Source organism: Leptidea sinapis, chromosome 43 (assembly GCF_905404315.1).
Source record: "Leptidea sinapis chromosome 43, ilLepSina1.1, whole genome shotgun sequence".
NCBI classification, from domain to species: domain Eukaryota; kingdom Metazoa; phylum Arthropoda; class Insecta; order Lepidoptera; family Pieridae; genus Leptidea; species Leptidea sinapis.
This window is the reverse complement of record NC_066307.1, coordinates 8,279,938-8,303,823: the sequence shown is the minus strand read 5'-3', so window position 1 is coordinate 8,303,823 and position 23,886 is coordinate 8,279,938. Positions and strand designations below refer to the sequence as shown.

Here is a 23,886-nt window from a genome sequence, read left to right as displayed (position 1 = left end):
GACAAGTTTTTTTTTAAAGTTTTAGCTAAAGATATCGCACGAGTTGAATGCAGTCGTTAGTTTTTCTTTTCGTTGATACTAAAGTTGTGATTGTTTTATTTTAATAGTGACTGATTTGAGTCTATCAGGTGCCGTTAAAAAGAACGATTATATGGTGAAAATGCTAAACTTGACGCATTGTTTAAATTTAACGGCACACTAATGATCATATTATGGTCAACAATTCTAGTTAGGTCACATCACTATCGCATTCCTGAACTCTGCATTGAACTCGCGCGTTATCTGTAGATACTATAGATAAATAGATAGATTAGATATATATAGAGAGATACGTAAATGAAATGTAATTTTCATTAATTAATTGAATACAAATACAAATCCATAGAACACACAAGATGCAAGCAGTAAATGCTTTAAGATAAATGCTTAATGATATTGTCTATCTAACCGCAATGGATGATCGGTTAGCCAAGATAATTAGCCGCTCGATTTTACAATTACAATGATTAGGTGATTAGAGATTGCGGTGGTCAGATTAGTGGACAGATTTGTTAGTTAGTTAACTATTCAATGAAGCATTGTTACAATTACAAGACTATTATTATTTCATCGAGGTAAATTTTGACTTTAAGAGGTTGTGGGAGTAACATCTGGATCTACTGAACCGATTTTGAAAAATCTGTTACCAATAATAACAATAATAATATGGACACACTGTTACACAAATTATCTTGCCCCAAATTAAGCATATAGCCTGTGTTATGGGTTACAAGATAACGATATATTTAATACAATATACTTACTTAAACATACATAAATACATATAAAAATCTATGACTCGGAAACAAACATCAATATTCATTATATAAATGCTTGCACCTACCGGGATTCGAACCCGGGACCTCTACCTTAGTAGGTAGGATCGCTAACCACACTAGTAGAAAGCCACATTTTTTATGAGTGTCATAGGCTATCCATAATTAATATTAACCTCAAAAAATACAAAGATTTTCCGTGGTAGTCGGATTTGCAAAGTAAGTCAGAAAAAAACGGTCGTACGAAAGCGTTTGTTACGAACGCTGCCTTAAAGATGACACACAAATGATTTGTTAGTTGCAGGTAGTTGCAAATAATGTATGCATTTTGTGTTTGTTATTAACTACTAGCTGACCCGACAGACGTAGTTCTGTACATCTATAATACATATAAATAATATTGGAGTGTCTGTTTGTAATACCTATATGTATTGTAGTCTGTTTGTCTGTCTGTTTGTAATGTCTGACATGGCTGGACCGATTTTGACGGAACTTTCATTGCATGGTAGCTGATGTAATAAGGAGTAACTTGGCTACGTTTATTTTAGAAAATTAAGTTGTCCAATCAATCAAATCAATGTCCAAGAAACGGTCTAACTCTAAAAATAATTTATGTGGCAAAACGGCGTTTGCCGGGTCAGCTAGTAATAAATAAAATACTATTTTTATGAATTTTTCAATAACGTTTCATAACATCAAGAAAGATTTATTCCGTAAAATATGCATCCTGTTGTTATAACGAAATTGTTTTACAGCAGAACTGTCAAACTGTGCGTCAATAAATTCCCTCATAGGAAAATATGTTCGAACAAAACAAATATTGAAGGTAAAAACGTATGTACATAAGAAGTTCATTGGTCCCAAATAAAAAAAAAAGCTATCCTTAAGTTGGACTAAACTGCACTCCATGAAGTAATTGCCATTAAATTCTGTTCATTAGTTTAGGAGTTCACTGGAAACAAACATCAGGACAATGGTTTTATATTATATACTAGCTGACCCGACAGACGTTGTTCTGTAGATAATAAAAAGATACTGTTAGGAATTTGCCTATGATATTTTAAAACATCAAGAATTATTTCGTAAAAAATGCTCCCTGTTGCTATACTGAAATTGTTTTACAGTGGAACTGTCAAACCGTGCGTCACTCAATTCTCTCAGAGAAATATGTCCATACAAAACAAATTTTAAAAATAAAAATAATTATGGCTCCCAAATCGAAATAAAAACTATCCTATCTCTCAAGTTGGAATAAACTGCACTGCATGAAGTAATTCCCATTAAAATCCGTTCATTAGTCCATCAAGAGTCCATCGCAGACAAACAACGTGTCATGTAATTTATATATATTAAGATTAATATTATGAGTATTGTAGCTACTGTTAAGTGTTAAAGATTTACAAAATGAAGTGAAGCTAATTTGAAATGATGTCATAATTTTTCCAGTTTAAAGACGTACTTTGTCACATCAACATATAATTTAGCGTTATAAAAGAGGTCGTTATGAATATTTTGGGGGAACTTAAAGATATAAATTGTCGACATTTAATATTTGAGACATTAATTTTCAGTAATCATAAAATATTAAGTTACTTTTAGTTAAACATCGTTCGCCTCTTTTAGTGTATAAAAAGCGCAACTTCTGTTTAAATATTTCTTTCATATTTATATGTATAACGATTTAATTGGTCTTAAAGGGTAGTCTGCGTGCGTAGGAAAACATATGATATTAAAAATGAAAATTCGTTATGGTGAAACAATAGACATACACATACCTGAGTTTCCGAGGAAAAGATGGTCTGCTGGGGGCCCTCGCTAATTCTTTAGGAACTTTCTTGAGGTGCTAAAGTGTGTGTCCGCTCGGCGTTTGGTGAATGAATGCGTTATACCGAGTAATTTGATGCGATGTTACTGTGCTGGTTCCCGGTGACAATTGATTAGGGTTAACCTCTCCAGAGTCACAATTGGCATTAGATTAGCCAATCAGATAGATCTGTTGTCTATAGGTATCTCTCTATTACATACAGGAATCTATCTGCACTATAGTTTGCCACAACAAAAAGCAAAGCAACAAACGCATAGCCAACTGCAGCGAAAACAAGGGTTGTTCTAATAAGTCGGCCTCTGAGAGCAAATCTGGCTACTGCGTTTGAACCGCACAACGAATTCAAATTTATTTATTAATTTAATATTCGTGGATATTAAATCTTGATAGTTTATAATTGTCTTTTGGTAAGGGGGCAAAACAGATCTACCATCACTATGGCCCCATATGTCATTATCACCTGCATGAGCAGCAGATACACACAAGTATTTTAGGCCTGTGCTTTGTCGGGGGAAAAAAGAATAGGTGAGTCTCAGGCAAAGTGTGTTATAAGAGGTGACCAAGGGCTTTTAGAAGTGGCAGACTCACGCTGCCAATTTATGACATCACCATGAACTGGCCACACTCGTCTGGATTCATTACCACACTCGCACAGAATACCGGCGTGAAGTAGCGGCCAGTGCCGCTATATTTCGCATAGTGTCAAAGTCTGGAGCCCAGACCGTCCCTTAGGTTACTAATTTAGGGACAAATCGGGTAATATAAAAATACAGGCAAATTGGGGACCTTCGTGCTTAATATATTTTTGTAGCCTGTTTATAAAAAAAAATTAGGGAAACGGTTGACCCTAAAGACCATCCCTGTAACGGGAAGTTACAAGCATGCCTTCAATCAAGTCAATGCCTTCGAGCTCAAAAATATAATTTGTGTTGTTTTGAGCTCTTGGAGCTCAAACAGTGAGCTGTTCTATGTTTTGAGCTGTTTATAAAATGACTCAGAACATGCATTTGATCAGATATTCAATGTCGGAGTAATTTGAAAAAAACATTCTGAATATCATGTCTGATAAAAGTTTAATAATTTTTAGGATTTTCAAACTGCAATATCTTTTGAATGAGTGAAGCGATTTTCACGAAGAATTTGACGTAGTTTTTTGAGCCTTATAAAGAATCTTTGAGTTTCAATTGATGGAACTCGGAGTTTCAAAGCAATTCCGAAAAAACACTTTTATCGCTTTTCTTTCGTCAACGATAACTCATGAATGTATCAACCGATCTTTCAATCAATCGAGTTTTTGGAATCAATCGGTAAAGCCGTCTAAAAGCATTATTGCAAACAACCTTATATTATGAAAAAATAAATTTTCGTAGTTTTTTTGAGTTTTTTAAAATCTTCGGCAACACCGAGACAGGGCGATAGTTATTCGGGTCAGAAGTGAGTTCCGATTTAAATATTGGTGTAATTTTACTATACTTCAGAAGGTCAGGAAACACGCCATGTTCAATACAGCTATTAAAAACTAGTGCTAGATATGGTGCTATGACGTCAATAACAGAACTTATTATTTTTACAGATATGCCCCATATATAAGCAGTCTTTTTCATTTCTAAGGATCTGAATTTGAAATTTTGTTTACATTCCTTAACATTTTCCAAAAGAAGTGACTCGGCCACACTGGTGGAGGAGACAAGGGTGCTTGAGATGGAAACTGGAATGTCAGAAAAAAATTTCTCAAAAGCAGAAGCTACTTCCTGCTCAGAGTGGATTTTTGTATTGTTTATTATTAGATTATAATCAAACTTGCAGTCTTTCGCTCTTCTAGATTCCCAGTTAATAACTTTCCAAGTCATTTTTATTTTATTTGAAGCATTTTTAATTATTTCTCTAATATGCATTGACTTAGCAAGTCAATTGAGTAGCAATATTACAGCGCTCGTCAACTAGAGATATAAGATGTTAATTTTTATTTGCCCAGTAATTAATTTCACTAGCTACGGCGCCCTTCAGACCGAAACACAATAATGCTTACACATTACTGCTTCACGCTAGAAAAAGGAGCCCATAATCTAGCCGGCATCCTGTGTAAAGGAGCCTTCCACTGGTAAAAGGTTATGATAGGAAGCAAGGAAGATAGTCTCTTAATCATAGCTTTATTAATTAATAAAAATACATTAAGTACAAAGATAACAAAATAAAATTAGAGAGCTCATATATTTCTAGTACATTGTAATAGATGAAATTATATTAACGTCTGCAGACACAGATTAGTTGAATGTTACAGAAGGATATCGGGAATCCGAGTGACTGACACACACTGCGACACAGCGCTGCCGTACAGATACGTTGACGAGAGACTCCCGCGCCACTGAATAGCTCCACTACCTCCGTCGATGAACTTGCTACATCCTCCATTGGAAACTGCTCTTCGGCTGAAAGAATCACATGCAAATTATCAGCACTTTAGTTACTTAAATATTTACGTTCAGTTGAAAGTGTATAAAGTGATAAATTAAGAAATCGAATAACTCCTTTACCGTAGAAAAATATTTCATAATTTGACAACGACATCAAATTTTTAAGACAATATGACTGTTTAGATTTTAATTACCATGCTTTAAATGAAAATAAATGAACTTATATTGTTTTAGCGTACTGGTTACTTGGGATTTAAATAAATCTTCACTGGTGTGAGATTTTAGAGTGTAACTTGTTTCACGTGACAGCTAGAATATTTAAGATTGAAAAATGTACAACATATTTTAATAGTTTTTTTTTCTTTATGGAATAGGAGGACAAACGAGCGTACGGGTCATCTAGTGTTAAGTAATCACCGCCGCCCACATTCTCTCGCAACACCAGAGGAATCACAGGAGCGATACTGGCCTTTAAGGAAGCTGTATGCGTTTTTTTGAAGGTACCCATGTCGTATCGTCCCGGAAACACCGCACAAGGAAGCTCATTCCACAGCTTTGTAGTGCGTGGAAGAAAGCTCCTTGAAAACCGTACTGTGCAGGACCGCCACACATCCAGATGGGGATGATATCCTAACTTATGGCGTTTTGTGCGAAGGTTTTTTGAGCTTGATTTTCAATTGTTCTTTATCCTGCCTGAAAAGTAAAAACTAGAGTACCTTATTTTAAATATGAATTTCAGAGTGGAACTAACTCAGCTGAAATAGCTCGCAATATCAATACAGTGTTTGGAGAGGATACGGCAAAAGTTTGCTCTACCCGTTTTTAGGGTTCCGTAGTCAAATGGCAATAAACGGAACCCTTAAGGATTCGTCATGTATCTGTCCGTCCGTATGTCACAGCAACTTTTTTTCCGAAACTATAAGAACCATACTGTTGAAACTTGGTAGAAGTATTCTGTGAACCGCATTGAGATTTTTACATAAAAATAGAAAAAAAAACAATAAATTTTGGAGGTTTTTTAATATATATATTTTTCTAATTTGAATAGTGTGCGCGAGAGACACTTTCAAAGTGGTTAAAAGTGTCCCCCCCCTGTAACTTCTAAAATAGAAGAAAGATGAAACAAAAAAAAATATATGATGTAACTTCCACCGACCGCGACAATTAGTTTGAACAAGGTCTAATAAGTAGTTTATAAATTCGTCATAAATCGTAAACCGCAATTTACCTTTCATGCAATCAACTCAATTATAAAATAAATATTTGCTGCTACAGAACCCTTCATGGGCGCGACCGTCTCGCACTTGGCCGCTTTTTTGTTTTTAATATCTTCATATTAAAATGCAAACAAAAATGAAGCGATTTTGGCGTGAATTGTGACGTGCGGTGAGTAGTGCTGTGGGTTTATTTTATTTTAATATGCAAAAAATAATCTTTATGAAAATAGGTTGTCAAATGTCAACATACAGTAAGAGTGACAACTATCATTTTTATTTTACCTACCTCACGCCACCGCTATAAAAGTAGCTTACTCTGTTGCGCATTACTCTGTAGCTTGGTGTACAGAACGGACGTAATACTTCGTAGTGATACAAGTGATTAATGTTGTAATCAGTAATTACAGAAATTCTTTTGTTTAATTTCATGCCCATATACTTAGTTTTTCAATAAGTGCCATACAATAATCCAATAACAACAGACACGGTTAGAATACATAGCATAAGTATGTATTTAGATTTCATAAATACTTTTTTATTTAATTGGTTATGGTCACTAAATAATCTTTTCTATCAAAGGGATGACAACCCTATCATATGTGGTCTTCTTCATCAGTTTTGTGTCAACAAAAGTACTTGTATTATTCTTCTCATATGTTTCGATTTTAAATGTGAAATTATTTATAATCGAAAGAATTCCTAAATCACTTATGGATTCGATTATTCAATTAAACATTTTTGAACTGAGACTAAACTGGAAAATATACTTTCAACTTAAGAACTGTACAAATTAGCTCGTAAAAGACTAAGTTCTGTAGAAACAAATATAAAAAAAAAATATACCATGAATTAAGAGACTCTCCTTTTTTTTAAAGTAATACTTATTTTAAAAAACTCACCTAAAAAATCAGCTTTTGTAACACAAACGTAAGCAATAAGGAAGATGCTAAGAATGAAAAATAAACTCCTCATGTTGGATGTTTTTTTAATGTAATGCGTATTGCAGATGAAAGACGTATTGTGGTGAGTTTCAGTATCTGTCTGTTGTCTGTTATGAATATGCAGTATTTATATTCCTGCATTATTTTTCAAATCCTTTATTATCTGTCATATCAATTATCACATTATTATCAATGTATTTTATTATGTTTTTGCATTTAAATTGGCCTGAATTAATATCTTATATTTGTCCCAATTTCAATCTATACATGTATATTAATCTTACATGAATATAGAATACCGTGATGACTTCTGCCCTAATATCCCTACTAATATTATAAATGTGAATGTATGTTTGTTTGTTACGTTTTTATGCCGTAGCTACTGAAACGATTTTGATGAAATTTGGTACAGTGATAGACTAGAGCTTGAGAATGGACTTACGCTACATTTTATCCCGAAAAAATCCATGGTTCCCGCGGGATTTGTTAAAATCTGTAATTCAAGTCGATGAGCTATAACTTTATCCACAGTAGGATTAGTTTCCCATAGCAGTCTTCCTCGAAATAAGATTCATATAATAATAAACGGGAGCGAAAACGGGAACCGGAACTTGAAAGCGACATGAGATAATCTTCATTTCCAAACTTGCTTGTTATTTTTAGTTAGTATAATATATATAAAAATATAATAAGAACGAGTACAATAATAATACAATAATGTGTAGTAAGCTTTATTTATTACTATGAAAATTTCCTTCACTTTTGATACAAATATCAATTTGGATTGAGTTCGATAGACATAATGAGATCTACACATGATCATCATACTGAGATTTGCACATGGTCCTCATAGGGATGGTCAGCTCACCGGCAACACCGGTTAAGTAAGAGCGCTAGAGACGTAATATCCGTATCCTTAAGAAAATTCTCAATCTGATGTTATTCAAAAAAAAAAAAATGAAAATGAAGTCCAAATGTTTCTAGTTTTCATGAATGTTATTTCCGCCAATATTCTTCAATTCACTGACACGTGACAGAGTTCAGTGAGTCAACATCTCCTGAGTATGGCTCGTGAAGTGTCGAAGCACGTGTCGAATTGTTTGAAAACGAATATTGGCGGAATGAACATTCAAGAAAACTCGAAACATTTGGATAATTATGGATTTTCGCAAAATAACGCCTAATAATCTATAAATTTTCAATAAAATCAAACAACATTTGAACTCTAAACACAAAAATTCGTTGATCCTGCGACTCATATAGTCATGTTGTTATTATTCTTACCCCTGAGGTGATAAGCTGCCACAAAGCACGTGGCGCTCTAATGAGTATTTTATTGAAAATCCGTGTTTTTTGATTGAATTGGGTTTTAATCGGTTTTGACATGTTAATATTATTAAATATGACCTAAAGTTTTTATATTTCTTATTCTATCATTTATATATTTAATACAATACCACACTTGCTCTTCTGGCTTCTATTTTAAGTCTTAAGCAGACCAAATCGGAAGAAAAAGTTAGTATTAAATAAGTTTGATAGATTAAGTGTCCTCGATAATTGAAATAAAATTATCTTATCATGAAAAGTGACAGATAAGGGACACGGGGGAACACCCTAAGAATCATTTGGATTTGTATAAATATAACCTTTAATAAGTTACAAACATCACTTCCTGAAACTCAGTGAAAGATAAACAACAAAATATTTCTGCTATAAAAGTATATTATAACATTTAAAATGAAAACCTTACTTGTAATTCTCGCTATTTTCATGGTAGCTTTAATATCTGTCACCAGGAGCAACCATTTAGGTAGGTAATACCTGAGTCATTAACATTATTAGATTGCTTCAATAATTTTTGTTTTACATCACAATCTGATTTTTTTTTACGTTTTTATTATTCTTCATAATCAGTCTGAGCAAATGTAATTTTGAAAATATAACGAAAAATGGACAAAATATAAAGAAAGTCGATTGTAATTTTAATTGAAATCTATTTAAACAAATTACTGTAAGTGTCGCGGTGTCTGACGAGCACAATCTGATAAGATCAAGATTGTATTGTATTGTGCTACGCCTAAGGTCGTTTTGTGTCGCGTTATCACTAAGATCATATTGACAAAATGAAGAGCAGTTAATTCCTCTTAATATCTTTTGAATCGTCTTCTCGTACTTTTATGCGAAATACAATAATAATACAACTTAGGAAATCCTTTCACGATATTGAAAATTTAAATTTATTCTTATAATTAATGTAATTATGAACTTGATTCGTATTAGATAACATGTTATTATTTATTTTCAGATGGTGTTGAGTACCCCGTAGAAGGTGTAGTCGATTCATCGACGGAGGTTGTGGAGCTATTCAGTGGCGCGGGAGTCTCTCGTCAACGTATCTGTACGGCAGCGCTGTGTCGCAGTGTGTGTCAGTCACTCGGATTCCCGATATCCTTCTGTAACATTCAACTCATCTGTGTCTGCAGACGTTAATATTACTTCATACAATATATTGTATTTACATGGATAATGCTCTCTAAATAAATGTGTTTATAAAAACAATAATTTTTTCTTAATTCTCACTAAAAGGCATACAAGGCATTTATTTTCTCAAAATTGATTCTTTTAGAATTCGTTTTGATGTCATTTCTAATATACTTGATACAATTACCGCTTCGGAAGCGGCGTCAGAAACTATCCCAGCATTCTTAATTTGCGGTCTGACATTGCTATTGCTATAAAATAATCATAATCTAGTCCCAGGCTGTCAGATCACTTAGATATTCAGTTGTGGAGTAGTAGGATTTACGACAGGGCTATTTTTTTATAAAATATTTCAATTTATTTATAGATAATGCCTGAGCAGTGGCTGCGACTTTATTATAAAAGTGTATACATTTACCCATAATAATTATCGCCCTATTTCACTTGGAACTATTATTGGTAAGATACTCGAGAGACTGCTACAACCCGCACTGGTAAGGGAGATCGAGATAGATGATGCTCAATTTGGTTTTCGTACTGGTCTCGGGACAGATTCCGCAATATTTAGCTTGAAGCATACCGTTAATTATTACGTTGCTCGAGAAACCTCTGTATATGCATGTTTCCTAGACCTTAGCCGTGCTTTCGATCTTGTAAACTATGATTTACTTTGGTCGAAACTTGCTAAAACGGATGTTGATGACAGTATTGTGGATCTGTTGCGGTACTGGTTCGAGAACCAAATTAACAATGTTAGATGGGCCGACACGCTCTCTAGTGATTATAGGCTAGCTTGCGGTGTGCGGCAGGGGGGGTTGACCTCTCCCGACCTTTTCAATTTGTATATAAATGACCTGATCTCTGAACTGAGGAGGACCGGAGTCGGATGTCATATCGGGGATTTGTGTGTAAATAACCTGAATTACGCTGACGATATGGTCCTCCTCAGTCCATCGATCAGAGGTCTCCGAAAACTTCTTGGTGTATGTGTTAAATATGCTGAATCACATGGTCTTAAATACAACGCCAAGAAGACAGAAATGGTGATATTTAAATGGAAAAGAGGCCCGGAGAGGATACCGGAAGTTTGTTTAGATGGCACGCCAGTGCGAGTTGTAGGGTCCTTTAAATACTTGGGGCACATACTTACCGATGATTTGAAGGACGACCAGGACATGGAATGGGAAAGGCGAGCCCTGTCAGTACGGTGCAACATGCTCGCGCGGAGGTTCGCCAAATGTAATGATCAGGTTAAACTTACTTTGTTTACAACTTTTTGTCAAAATTTTTACACCTGTCAAATTTGGTCATCATATAACAGAAAATCATATAGCTCACTCAGAATACAGTACAATAACGCTTTTCGAATATTAATGAAAAAACCTCCTTACTGTAGCGCATCGGGCATGTTCGCCCAGGCAGGAGTTGCCGATTTTTTTGCGATAATGCGTCTCCGCATCGAGTCGTTCTGGAGTCGTCTGCGCGGCGCTCAGAATCGTATCCTTCGAACCATCGGTGATTGCCCAGATAGTCATTTCTTCAGGCATTGGTTGTCCGTGTACCACAGCGAGAATCAAATATGACCGTGTGGAATTTTATTATTTTTAATTGTACACTTTTGTTTTATATTTTATATCTTATGTTTTAAACTTCACTTATATTTAAGTATATCTTATTTGTAATTTTATTTTGTGATATGGACTTGCTCTGAAATAAATGATTTATTATTATTATTATTATAAAGCTATTATGTACCTTATGAAGCCTACTATAATTAGTTACAAGCAATCCCTTATTTCTCTAATAAGAGCAAAAAGAATATAAATTATTCACACCAAAATGGTCCCAGTTTAATGATCGTATATTTATGAATTAACAAAATATCTGTGTGCTTATTACCCGCGTATTCAGACAGCAAGTATTATATATAATTATAGAATCGTGAACACAGATACCGACGATAAGTACCGAGGTTCAGGTCTTCTTTTATCATACACGTAAAGAGTCCTAGCAGGAATTTTCATTTCTCGCGATAAATTTTTTTTGTTTATTTTTATGATTATCGTGAATTCTGTTTTAAATACCATTAACAGCATTTGTAAATCAAGCAGCATAAGTTTGCCCGGATTTGTTTCTGAGGATGTGTTGATTTACATAGTGATACGAAATACGAACATGGGACTGACAACTAGCATTTAAAATGTCTTGTTAGTTACAGACGGCTCCATACCTACTTTGTACAATGTAAATCACCAGAATTCTGATTTCATTAACACTCCTATTATTATGGTTGCTAAGACCATTGAAGTTTCTAGCAAAATGAACGCGTTCCATATTTGAATAAAAAATGTTGTTTTTTTTTTATTTTTTACATATTTTATGGCTAGAACATTTTTGTTACAGTATATTTATAAATTGATATAAAGATTGATTCATATTAAGATTTAGCAATTTTACAGTAAGTTTTTCTTATATCTGATAGTCTATATATATGTTTAATGTATATATATTGTTATTATATATTCTGCTAACGCTCTTTTTTATGAAAATAAGGGACGAGACGAGCAGGACGTTCCGCTGATGGTTATTGATACGCCCAGCCCATTACAATGCAGTGCCGCTCAGGATTCATGAAAAAACCAAAAATTCTGAGCGGCACTACAACTGCGCTCGTCACCTTGAGATAAAATATGTTAAGTCTCATTTGCCCAGTAATTTAACGGGCTACGGCACCCTTCAGACCGAAATACAGTAATGCTAACTGTGTTTCGATCATCACTGCTTTACGGCAGAAACCGTGCAAAGGAGCCTCCCACTGGTGCTGCGTACATACGAACAATATAAGATTTTCATGACTTAAATACTATTGAATTGGACATAAGAACGATTGATGATTCTCAAACACTTATTTCCTTTCTTAACTATGTTGTCAACATGTTTATCACAGGAAAGTCTATTGTCATTGGCACACCTAAATCACTTATTTCACTTACTCTATTAAGCTGGGTGCCCTTCAGTGGCTAATAATTATATTCGATGAATTTAGGCTTGTGAGTAAACGTTATTGCGAATCATTTGGATAAATTAAGTGAAAGTTTGTTACTATCACAGTAATGTTTCAGGCTAAGAAGGTCTTGTTGTTCTCCTGACAGGCATTGATAGTACAATTTTTTTTAAATACCTTCATGTCATAAGCATACAGAAGGAACTCGGATGATGAGATAAAATATTCCCTAATCTATACTAATATTATAAAGCTGCAGTGTTTGTTTGTTTGTTTGAACGCGCTAATCTCTGGTACTACTGGTCCGATTTGAATGATTCTTTCAGTGTTGGGCAGTCCATTTATCGAGGAAGGCTATATGCTATGTTTTTTTTTTCAAAATTAGGGATCTGTAATAAAATTGCTATTTTGTAACACAAGGTGTAAAATCGAAAACCTATTTTTGCGTGCGCTGCAAAAACTATTGACAATAGAACAAAATGATGTACAGGCTATAATTTATTACTTATAAAACTATCACGTAAATTATACTTTATATGGCAAAACAACGTTTGCCGGGTCAGCTAGTATTGTTAATAAAAGCGGTAAAAAAAATATGTGTGGCAACACGAGTGAAACTTAACGTAAACCGTTTGTCTACGCATGTGGACTAGGTCTTATACATTTGACGAATAATGATAACCCATTTAATACTTATAGTAGGTATATATAAAAATGAATATTAAATAAAGTTAGATGTTTTTTATAACAATTGCAAAAAAATATTCAGGTCGCTGTTTCAAGAAATTATTTAAAAATAATAAATTGATATTTAATATTATTTGTAATAATTAGATAAGATGCATCGATTCAGGGATTCCACTTTAAATAAAATGTATTATTGACAATAGACAGATACTCAGGTGCTGTTTCACAATGTACAAGTAAAGTGGCATATTGTCACAGGCTGGATAAGATAATATAGAAATGGGCAGGTTGGTTTCGCAACCTCGCACTCGGTAGTCCCGTATGACCAGGTGAATATTTTCATTATAGAAAAAAATTGTTGCTTTTAATGAAAACTTTTAAATAAAAAGATACATATTTTAAATACATACATTTACTCACTATTATGATTTTTTTATGAAAATACGGGACGAGATGAGCAGGACGTTCAGCTGATGTTAATTGATACGCCCTGCCTATTACAATGCAGTGCAAAAACACAAAAATTCTGATCAGCACTACAATTGCGCTCGTCACCTTAAAAAATAAGTTGTCAAGTCTCATTTGCCCAGTAAGTTCACTAGATATGGCGCCCTTCCGACCGAAACACAGTAATGCTTACACATTACTGCTTCACGGCAGAAATTGGCACCGTTATGGTACCCTTAATCTAGCCACCATCCGGTGCAAGGTGCCTCCCACTGGTAAATAATAGAAGAGGTAAATAATTTGTAAGAGCTTGTGTGTCATCAAGGAAGAGTCTGAAGCTTGGTGCTTATCGCTGATACCTGTATGTTCTATCAAAGTACTCACTATCGTAAAAAGTACACAAATAGGTTAATGGTTTATATATAAGTAAATTATAATTTATATATGAGTCAACTGTGATAATTTTGATCTGGATAATTTGTGTAGTAGAGAATTAGGAAATACTGAATGGAAATGCTTTTAAAATTTTTATTTATCATATTTTAAAGATACAATACATTCTATTAAGTTATGTTAACGTCTGCAGACACAGATGAGTTCAATGTTACAGAAGGATATCGGGTATCCAAGCGAGTGTATGATAAAAGAAGACCTGAACCTCGGTACTTATCGTCGGTATCTGTATTCACGATTATTATGCTTGCTGTCTCAACACGCGGTTAAAAAGCACTCAGATATTTTGTTTATTAATAAATATATAATCATTTCTAAATAGGTCAACTGTGACAATTTTGGTATGAATTCATTATTTAGTGAGAAATAAGAAAAAAAAATTGTTTTTGTAAACAAATTTATTTAGAGAGCTTAATTCATGTAAATACAATATATTGTATGAAGTTACATTAACGTCTGCAGACACAGATGCGTTGAATGTTACAGAAGGATATCGGGAATCCGAGTGACTGACACACACTGCGACACAGCGCTGCCGTACAGATACGTTGACGAGAGACTCCCGCGCCACTGAATAGCTCCACTACCTCCGTCGATGAATCAACGACACTCTTCATGTCATGTTGCTCTATATCATCTGAAAGTAGGAAATATTTATTGTATTTTATGTACATTTACAGATTTCCGAAAAGTATTATTATTATAGTGTAGAGTTTAATAAATAAATAATAAATTTACAATTTCTTTTTGTTGATGTTTCGCAATATTTTGGATCTTAATATTAGAATATTATAATTGTTCTATTTATTATTCCAGTAATCCGTTTCAGGATGTTTATTACGGATAAATAATAACCGAAAACAGATTTATATTTAATAAAGCAAATATAAAATTCATTTTAATGTTTATTGGCATTTGCATTGAAAAGTTATTCTTACCCAAAGGGTTGCTCCTGGACACAGAAATAAAAGCCACCAGGACGACAGCGAGAATAACAAGTGAGTTTTTCATTTTTAAGGTTTTAATATTAATTGTATATGGACGTTAGTTGTCTATCTTTCACTGGGTTTCAGGAAGTGATATTTGTAATTTAGTCAAGATAGTATTTATACAAATCCAAATGACTCTTAGGTAGTTCCCCTGTGTCTTATCATTAAGTTATGATTCAAAATAAGATAACATTATTTCAATTATCAGTAAGACAAACATAACATGAAATTTATTATGTACTATCTATTTACTTGTGACTTCTTCTACGTAAATTTCAGATTGATAGACAGAAAAAACATTTATTTACTGCGAATATAATATTAGTAATGTATGTACGACGTATGTGATGATTTTAAATTAATCAATAAACAAGTTGACGAGATTATGGAAATAAAAAAATCTACTTATTGCGGTTGCTCGTGCATTTTAATTTACTCAGCTTTCGACTATTTATTCTACCAATTTAAAAAAAATAAAGTGACTTTTGAATATGTTGATCAAAATGATTATAAATTTGTGTCAATTACATAATTACATACTCGCAGTTGGGAAGAAGTAAGGAAGGAAGAAGTTAAAAGAGCACTCGCAAGGAACGTGAGAGGTCGTGGCTTATTATTATCATATTAATCCTAGAAGTGATGATCCACTTTAAAAACATAACAAATTGCTTAGATTTACAAGAGCAACATCTCAAGTCAATTTCCTAACATGCAAATATTGGGGTTGAGCAGGTTATCAACTGTAAAGTAGATCCTGTAGATGAAGCCACAACCTCAGAGTTGAACGAAGGATTTTCTTATATGCTTTATTCAACTCTTTTAATTCAATTTTTTTAATTTTATGATTATTTGCCACTCAAACGGTTAGCTCAGTTGGAAGACGCACCACGACCACTCGCACGGAACGAGAGGTCGTCAGAGTCCCGCAATGTTTTCAAATTTGAATTTTTTTTCAAATTCATAGAATTCAAATCTTATATCATACCTTAATCGATCCTGAATCTGCATCTCAATATGTCAATTTTAATTTTCAATTCATTAAATTTGAATCAATAGTTTAAGTATTATAACTAGCCAAAGTTTCTTAATATTGTCACTCACTGACTGACTGACTGACCGATCAGCAAATGTTTAAGGCACCTCTAGCCGACATAGAAGCTTCAAATTTAGTGTACAAATAGAGTTTAGTGAATAAATAGTGTATATGCCAGTATATCTAGTATCTTCAGTTCATAGTGCGCAGCCTTTGGTTACTAGAATTGTAAATCATGTCAAAGTCAAAGTTTTTATTTGCATAAACATGTTAGATTGATGTTACATAAATATTATAAAGTACATGTTTGCCACATTTATGACGTGCAAATTTTATAAAATACATTTCTAAATCATTAGTAACAATAATATCAATTTAGCAAAAGATTATTAGCTGTATTATAAAATATATAGTCAAGTTTTTAGTTGAAAATATTCGTCTAATGAATATAAGCAGTTTTTATTAAGGTATATTTTCAATTTAGATGAGAAATTCTTATTTTTCTTATTTCGATACCTCTCTTATTATTTTTGGGATGTGATTATAGATTTTTATGCACATACAAAAATGTACCAGGTAACTCAGAGATAATATATATTTGAACAAAGCTAATAATGCTTGGCTAAATAATGCAAATATTCAAAATTTACCAGACGATTTAAAGTGTCAAAAAGCATGGGACGTACTTCTTTGTGAGTCAGCCTTTGATGATCTTTTGATCTCATCTACTGACAGAACAGAGCGTGTTCGTCTTTTGGCCGTGACACAAAATTAGTCGGGCTTTTGGTTACAAGCCTTGCTTTCTGCGCTGATTGGAACGATACTTGACAATATGACATTGTCAATATGCCTATCACTCCGGCTAGGTATAAAACTGAATGAACCACATTCAGGTGCTCTTGGGCTTCACGGGTTACCCTGCCTTACATCGGCAGGCCGTATCAGTCGTCACGCCAGCATTAATGAAGTCATCCGCAGGGCATTTGTCGCTCATAATTTACCAGCTGTTTTAGAGCCAAATGGTATTACCCGCTTCGATGGCAAGCGTCCTGATGAAATGACTCTGGTGGCTTGGGCACGGGGAAGGGCGTTGGTGTGGAACGCGACTTGCGTCGACACTCTGGCTCCTTTTCATGTCCAAGCTACGTCAGTTGGTGCTGGGGCTGCTGCTTCGACTGCCGAAGACAGCAAGCGTCGCAAATATGTCAGTCTCAGTGAGTCATACATCTTTGTTCCGTTTGTTGTTGAGACACTTGGCCCGTGGGAGGCATTCTCCCACCTCTGGGAGGTGCGGAGAATGTTCAAAATACTATCTTCGTGCCTCAATACGGCTACTGGAAACCCAAGCGCTGGCAGCTATTTCGGTCAACGGATCAGCCTAGCTAGCCTAGCTATCCAGCGCTGAAATGTCGCCAGTATTCTTGGTACGTTTCCACGTAATGATTGTTTTAATTTTATGTAGTCATAGTATTGTAAATATTGTTATAAAATTAATTTACGACTTATTGCAATTTCAGTCAAGTTTTCTAGAAACAAGAACTGCCTAAATAACTTTGAAATCTCATATATTTTATATGGGTCCACAAAGTTAATTATGCTAGGTATTAATTTAGTGTCAGTTTTTTCACAGTCAGAGGGTCAAATCTTTTAAATCTTAATTTAAATCTTAAAAAAATATTCATATTTAACTAATATAAAAACCATTTATTTAAAAAAAAATCAATAAAAGGTTAGTATATTTTATTTTAAATGCTAAAATATTTGTGTAATCTACATTACTAATTCGTTTTATTTGTTAATTATCAAATAACAGATTTAGTTTCAGATTAGTAAGTACATATTATTAGCCAAAAAGTACATTTTAAGATGAAAAATCTCAGAATCTGAAAGCATTTTTATAATTCGAAATATATGAAATCCATATTTTATTGAGTAGAGCGTAAAACGTAATTTCTATATAAGTCAAAGTAATAATTAAGACCTGAATTGAAACTGTCTGAAACTTACATAGAAGTCAGAAGGAAATAGGTGGAATAAAATAAGTTTCATATTTCATCTGTCTTACTGATAATTGGAATAATATTATCTCATTTTGAATCATACCTGAATGATAAGACACAGGGGAACAACCTAAGAATCATTTAGATTTGTATAAATACTATCTTCACTAAATAACAAATATCACTTCCTGAAACCCAGTGAAAGATAGACAACTAACGTCCACATACAATTTTTATTATAACATTAAAAATGAAAAACTCACTTGTTATTCTCGCTGTCGTCCTGGTAGCTTTTATTTCTGTGTCCAGGAGCAACCCTTTGGGTAAGGATAACTTTTTAATGCAAATGCCATTAAACATTAAAATTAATTTTATTTTTGCTTGCTATCAAATACAAATCTATTTTCGGTTATTATTTAAGCGTAATAAACATCCTGAAACGGTTTTCTGGAATAACAACTAGAATACATTATAATATCCTAATATTAAGATCCAAAATATCAACAAAAACAAATTGTAAATTTATTATTTATTTATTAAACTCTACACTATAATAATAATAATACTTTTCGGAAATCTGTAAATGTACATAAAATACACTAAATATTTCTTACTTTCAGATGATATAGAGCAACATGACATGAAGAGTGTAGTTGATTCATCGACGGAGGTAGTGGAGCTATTCAGTGGCGCGGGAGTCTCTCGTCAACGTATCTGTACGGCAGCGCTGTGTCGCAGTGTGTGTCAGTCACTCGGATTCCCGATATCCTTCTGTAACATTCAACGCATCTGTGTCTGCAGACGTTAATATAACTTCATATAATGTTTGTATGTATTTGAATTATGCTCTCAAAATAAATTTGATTATAAAAAACAATTGCATTTAATTTTTCCTTTACATCTCTTACTTCATCATCTTTACTTCATAAATTATCCAGATCAAAATCATCACTGTTAAGTTAAATAGAAAATATAATTTATTTAATATTAAATAATAAAATACTAGTTTTCTTTTCACTCACTTATCAGGATAAGGACTATTTTGATATCGACGATAAGCACCAAGCTTTAGGTTCTTCTTTGGTGATACACGAAATAGTGCTAGCGGGAATCTTTATTTCTCTATAAAAAAAAATATTTATATGATTTCGGAGAATTCCGTCTATAACAGTTTTATTAGTTCTAGCAACATACGGCCACCCAGATTTTTAACCAACTTCCAAAAAAGATGGAGGTTTTTTTTTATGTTTGTATTTATACCACAGGACTTTCGACTGGTTAACCAATTTTGATAATTCTTTTTTTTTTTTTTTGAAAACTGGTCCAATTGCAATTTGGTCCAGATCTGGTGGCAAACATGAGAAACCCATAAAAGTCTCAAATTTGCTATAAGTATGTGCGCGACAAATTTACGAACAACTCAATTGCGCGCCAACCGATTTCGATCATTCTTTTTTTATTGGAAAGGATATATACTTCAAAGGTAGCTTGGTGGAGTTAACGAAGGTTCTGACTGTGCGATGACAAAGTAACGGAACTCTTAAATTCTTAGGAGCAATTAATGATACACGGCCGCATCTTTTTTTGCTATACGGATATTTGAGTCATCTACCGTAACGCTGTTATGTTCAAGTAATTATCGTAGTCGAATATGATGATCAATGGAATTCCCTAACGAATTATATCCAAGACTGAAACGAAAAAAAAAACCGCATTCAAAAACACTATTCTAAAATAATATCCATGGAGCACACTAAAAGTTTTGCACTTCGAGCTAATCGGAACTATTTGAATTTCGAATGTTATATTTTTTGAAACTTTGCAACCTTCTTAGTAATAAAAAAAAACAGTAGGCGAGAAATCATTTGTCAATTGTTTTTATCACACATCAAAGTTCTACGCAACGAAAATGGAATTAAGTCGATTTAAAGATTGTAGAGCGATGATTTTTTATGATTTCAAAAGTTCTCTCTCGCCACAAGACTGTGCCGCTTGTCTTCAACATAAAAAGTACAAGGTGCTTCTCTCCCTTTTGATAGAAGCACCTTGCTTGAGCACCGTAAGGTGATGGTTTGCTGAATTTGAGAGAGGCTTCTGTTAAGCGGCTAATTGGAGAAAACCCGCGAAAAACCTATGCGACAATTCCAGGACTACTATTCTAATTCTTCGAGTAAAATTTTGAAAAGAATGCTTAAAATGTAAAGGAGAGTATTTTGAAAAGCTTTAAACATAATATTTTGGTAATAACATTTTTTTAAGTTACGCTAAACAATTACCTACGTATATATTGCACTAAAAAGTATAAAAATAAATGCGTATTCTTATACAATCTAATTAATTAATAAATGATTTATGACTTTTGTAAAAATTTATTCAATTTGCTTTTTATGAATGTTAATGTTAAACATTATAAAAATACTAAAAAGTAGTATAATACGTTACGCCACACTCCAAATAAATATATTATGTGAACATAGAAATTAAATTAAAAATAGAAAACTTTTAATATTAATACGTTTTTTTGGAAATTCATATAACACATAATTAATTACAAAAAATATTAAATATAAACGCATTTTCCTTATTTAATCTGCTCTCTTATAAGTTTCATTATAGTGAATAAATGCATGTATTTAAAATATGTTTATTTTTATTTAAAAATTTTAATTAAAAGCCATTAAACTTGTGTTACGATATTTCGTAAAATAAACAGTTTTTTCTTTAATATTTTCATTTGGTCAAATAGTATTATTGAGTGCGAGATTACCGAATAAAGATAGTCAGGTTGGTCTATTTTTCTTAATTATCATATTTTTTATATCATTTTATCCAGCCTATGACAATGTGCCACTTTACTTGTATTTTTTCAATAATTAAATTTCAGTATTACTTAAAGGGGAATCCCTGAATCGATATACCTAATCTTATAATCACCAATACTATTAATTATCAATTTACTATTTTTCAATCATTTATTTTTACAGTGACCTTAAAATATTTTTGCAATAGTTATATTTTTTTAATTTTCTTACCTATACGTTTTTATATACACTTACTGTAAAAATATTAAACGGGTAAGCATTATTGGTAAAATGTATAAGAATCAATGATGTAGCATTGTACGTAAAAATAGCTCAAACACAATTATATTCGCCCTATCTCTTAACGGCCGTTCCCAATATACTGTCTACAGATAGAGTTAAATTACTACGTTCTACTGTCAGTAATTACCTGTCAATAATCTGTAGCTGTCCCAATATACCCGATATGGTATTCTTATCGCCTTATATTGGGACGCGTGAATTGCAATTTACATACAAACTTTATATGCTGGTAAGCTATATGTCGTCCCATTAACAGACAGCGTGCGCGGATAAGGTGAGTTTTCGTCGATAAGTTTATTGGAACACAAAAGTCAACGATAGTAACGATTTATATCTAAAGTAAGAGATAGACTGAATATTGAGAACGGCCGTAAGCGTACATAGCCGCCGAAGACAGCAAGCGTCGCAAATATGTCAGTCTCAGTGAGTGAGTCATACATCTTTGTTCCGTTTGTTGTCGAGACACTTGGCCCGTGGAGCCCAGAGGCGCGGAGAATGTTCAAAATACTATCTTCGTGCCTCAATACGGATACTGGAAACCCAAGCGCTGGCAGCTACTTCGGTCAACGGATCAACCTAGCTAGCCTAGCTATCCAGCGCTGAAATGCCGCCAGTATTCTTGGTACGCTTCCACGTAATGATCGTTTTAATTTTATGTAGTCATAGTATTGTAAATATAGTTATAAAATTATTTTACGTAAAGATCATGTTCAAATATTCCCTTACATACATATGAGTGTATTATTTAATGCAATTTCAGTCAAGTTTTCTAGAAACAAGAAATGCATAAATAACTTTGTAATCTCATATATTTTATATGGGTCCACAAAGTTAATTATGCTAGGTATTAATTTAGTGTCAGTTTTTTCACTGTCAGAGGGTCAAATCTTTTAAATCTTAATTTAAATCTAAAAGAATGATTCATATTTGAATAATATAATAACATTTATTTACAAAAAAATCTATAAAAGCTTTGTATATTTTATTATTAATGCTAATAAAATTTGTGTAATCTACGAGTACATTACTAATTGGTTTTATTTGTTAATTATCAAATAACAGATTTAGTTTCAGATTTGTAAGTACATATTATTAGACACAAAGTACATTTTAAGAAAAAAATTCTCAGAATCTGAAAGCATTTTTATAATTCGAAATATTTGAAATCCATACTTTATTGAGTAGAGCGTAAAGCGTATAGACCTGAATTGAAACTGTCTGAAACTTACATAGAAGAAGTCAGAAGGAAATAGGTTGTATAAAATAAGTTTCATATTTCGTCTGTCTTACTGATAATTGGAATAATATTATCTTATTTTGAATCATACCTAAGTGATAAGACACAGGGGAACAACCTAAGAATCATTTAGATTTGTATAAATACTATCTTGACTAAATAACAAATATCACTTTCTGAAACCCAGTGAAAGATATACAACTAACGTCCACATACAATTAATATTATAACTTCGAAAATGAAAAACTTTCTTGTCACTCTTGCTGTCGTCCTTGTAGCATTTATTTCTGTGTCCAGGAGCAACCCTTTGGGTAAGGTTAACTTTTTAATATAAATGCCAATAAACATTAAAACTGAATTTTCTATTTGCTCGCTATCCAATATAAATCAGTTATTATTTAAGTCTAATTAATATCCTGGAACGGTATTTTGGAATAACAAAAAGAATAAATTATAATATCCATGTATTAAGTACTTGAATATTAAGTACTTTATTATTAAAATTTTGGTAGCCAAAATATTGTGTACAAATAACAAAATAAAATCTCTTGAATTTATTACATAATATATATTTAACTCTACACTAAATAAAGTATACTAGTTTGGAAATCTGTAAATGTTAATTAAATACACTAAAGATTGCTTACTTTCAGATGATATAGAGCAACATGACATGAAGAGTGTCGTTGATTCATCGACGGAGGTAGTGGAGCTATTCAGTGGCGCGGGAGTCTCTCGTCAACGTATCTGTACGGCAGCGCTGTGTCGCAGTGTGTGTCAGTCACTCGGATTCCCGATATCCTTCTGTAACAATCAACGCATCTGTGTCTGCAGACGTTAATATAAATCCATGTACAATGTTCTACAAATATGCTTAACTTCATACAATATATTGTATTTACTTGAATTATACTGCCTAAATAAATATGATTATAATAACCATTCCATTTATTTTTTCCTAAATCTTTACTCAGTAAATTATGTAGATCAAAATTATCATTGTTGACTTATTTAAAAATTATAATTTATTTAAACTTAAATAAAATACTATTGTGTACTTTGCACCCACATATCAGGATAGCGAGTACTTTGGTAGAACATAGAGTTATCAGCGATGAGCACCAAGCTTCAGGCTCTTCTATGATGATACGGGAAATAGTCCTAGCGGGAATCTTTATTTCACTCGAAATAAATTATTTATTTATTAATACAATTCCGGAGAATGTGTTGTTATATTTA

The 23,886-nt window shown here is 33.0% G+C and overlaps 4 long non-coding RNA genes across 4 annotated transcripts; 2 read left to right on the top strand and 2 right to left on the bottom strand.

Moving 5' to 3' along the window:
• Window positions 1-4,771: 4,771 nt before the first annotated feature.
• On the bottom strand, window positions 4,772-7,321 carry LOC126976982 (uncharacterized). Its single transcript, XR_007732062.1, has 2 exons — window positions 7,171-7,321; window positions 4,772-5,069 (listed from the first exon to the last, which is right to left on the bottom strand). It is a non-coding gene; the product is annotated as an uncharacterized LOC126976982 (long non-coding RNA).
• Window positions 7,322-8,883: 1,562 nt separating this feature from the next.
• Window positions 8,884-9,774, top strand: LOC126976979 (uncharacterized). The gene is made up of 2 exons (XR_007732059.1): window positions 8,884-9,022; window positions 9,518-9,774. It is a non-coding gene; the product is annotated as an uncharacterized LOC126976979 (long non-coding RNA).
• A 4,890-nt stretch (window positions 9,775-14,664) lies between these two features.
• LOC126976980 (uncharacterized) lies at window positions 14,665-15,361 on the bottom strand. Its single transcript, XR_007732060.1, has 2 exons — window positions 15,223-15,361; window positions 14,665-14,921 (listed from the first exon to the last, which is right to left on the bottom strand). It is a non-coding gene; the product is annotated as an uncharacterized LOC126976980 (long non-coding RNA).
• Window positions 15,362-18,491: 3,130 nt separating this feature from the next.
• On the top strand, window positions 18,492-23,589 carry LOC126976978 (uncharacterized). The gene is made up of 2 exons (XR_007732058.1): window positions 18,492-18,629; window positions 23,301-23,589. It is a non-coding gene; the product is annotated as an uncharacterized LOC126976978 (long non-coding RNA).
• Window positions 23,590-23,886: the final 297 nt, after the last annotated feature.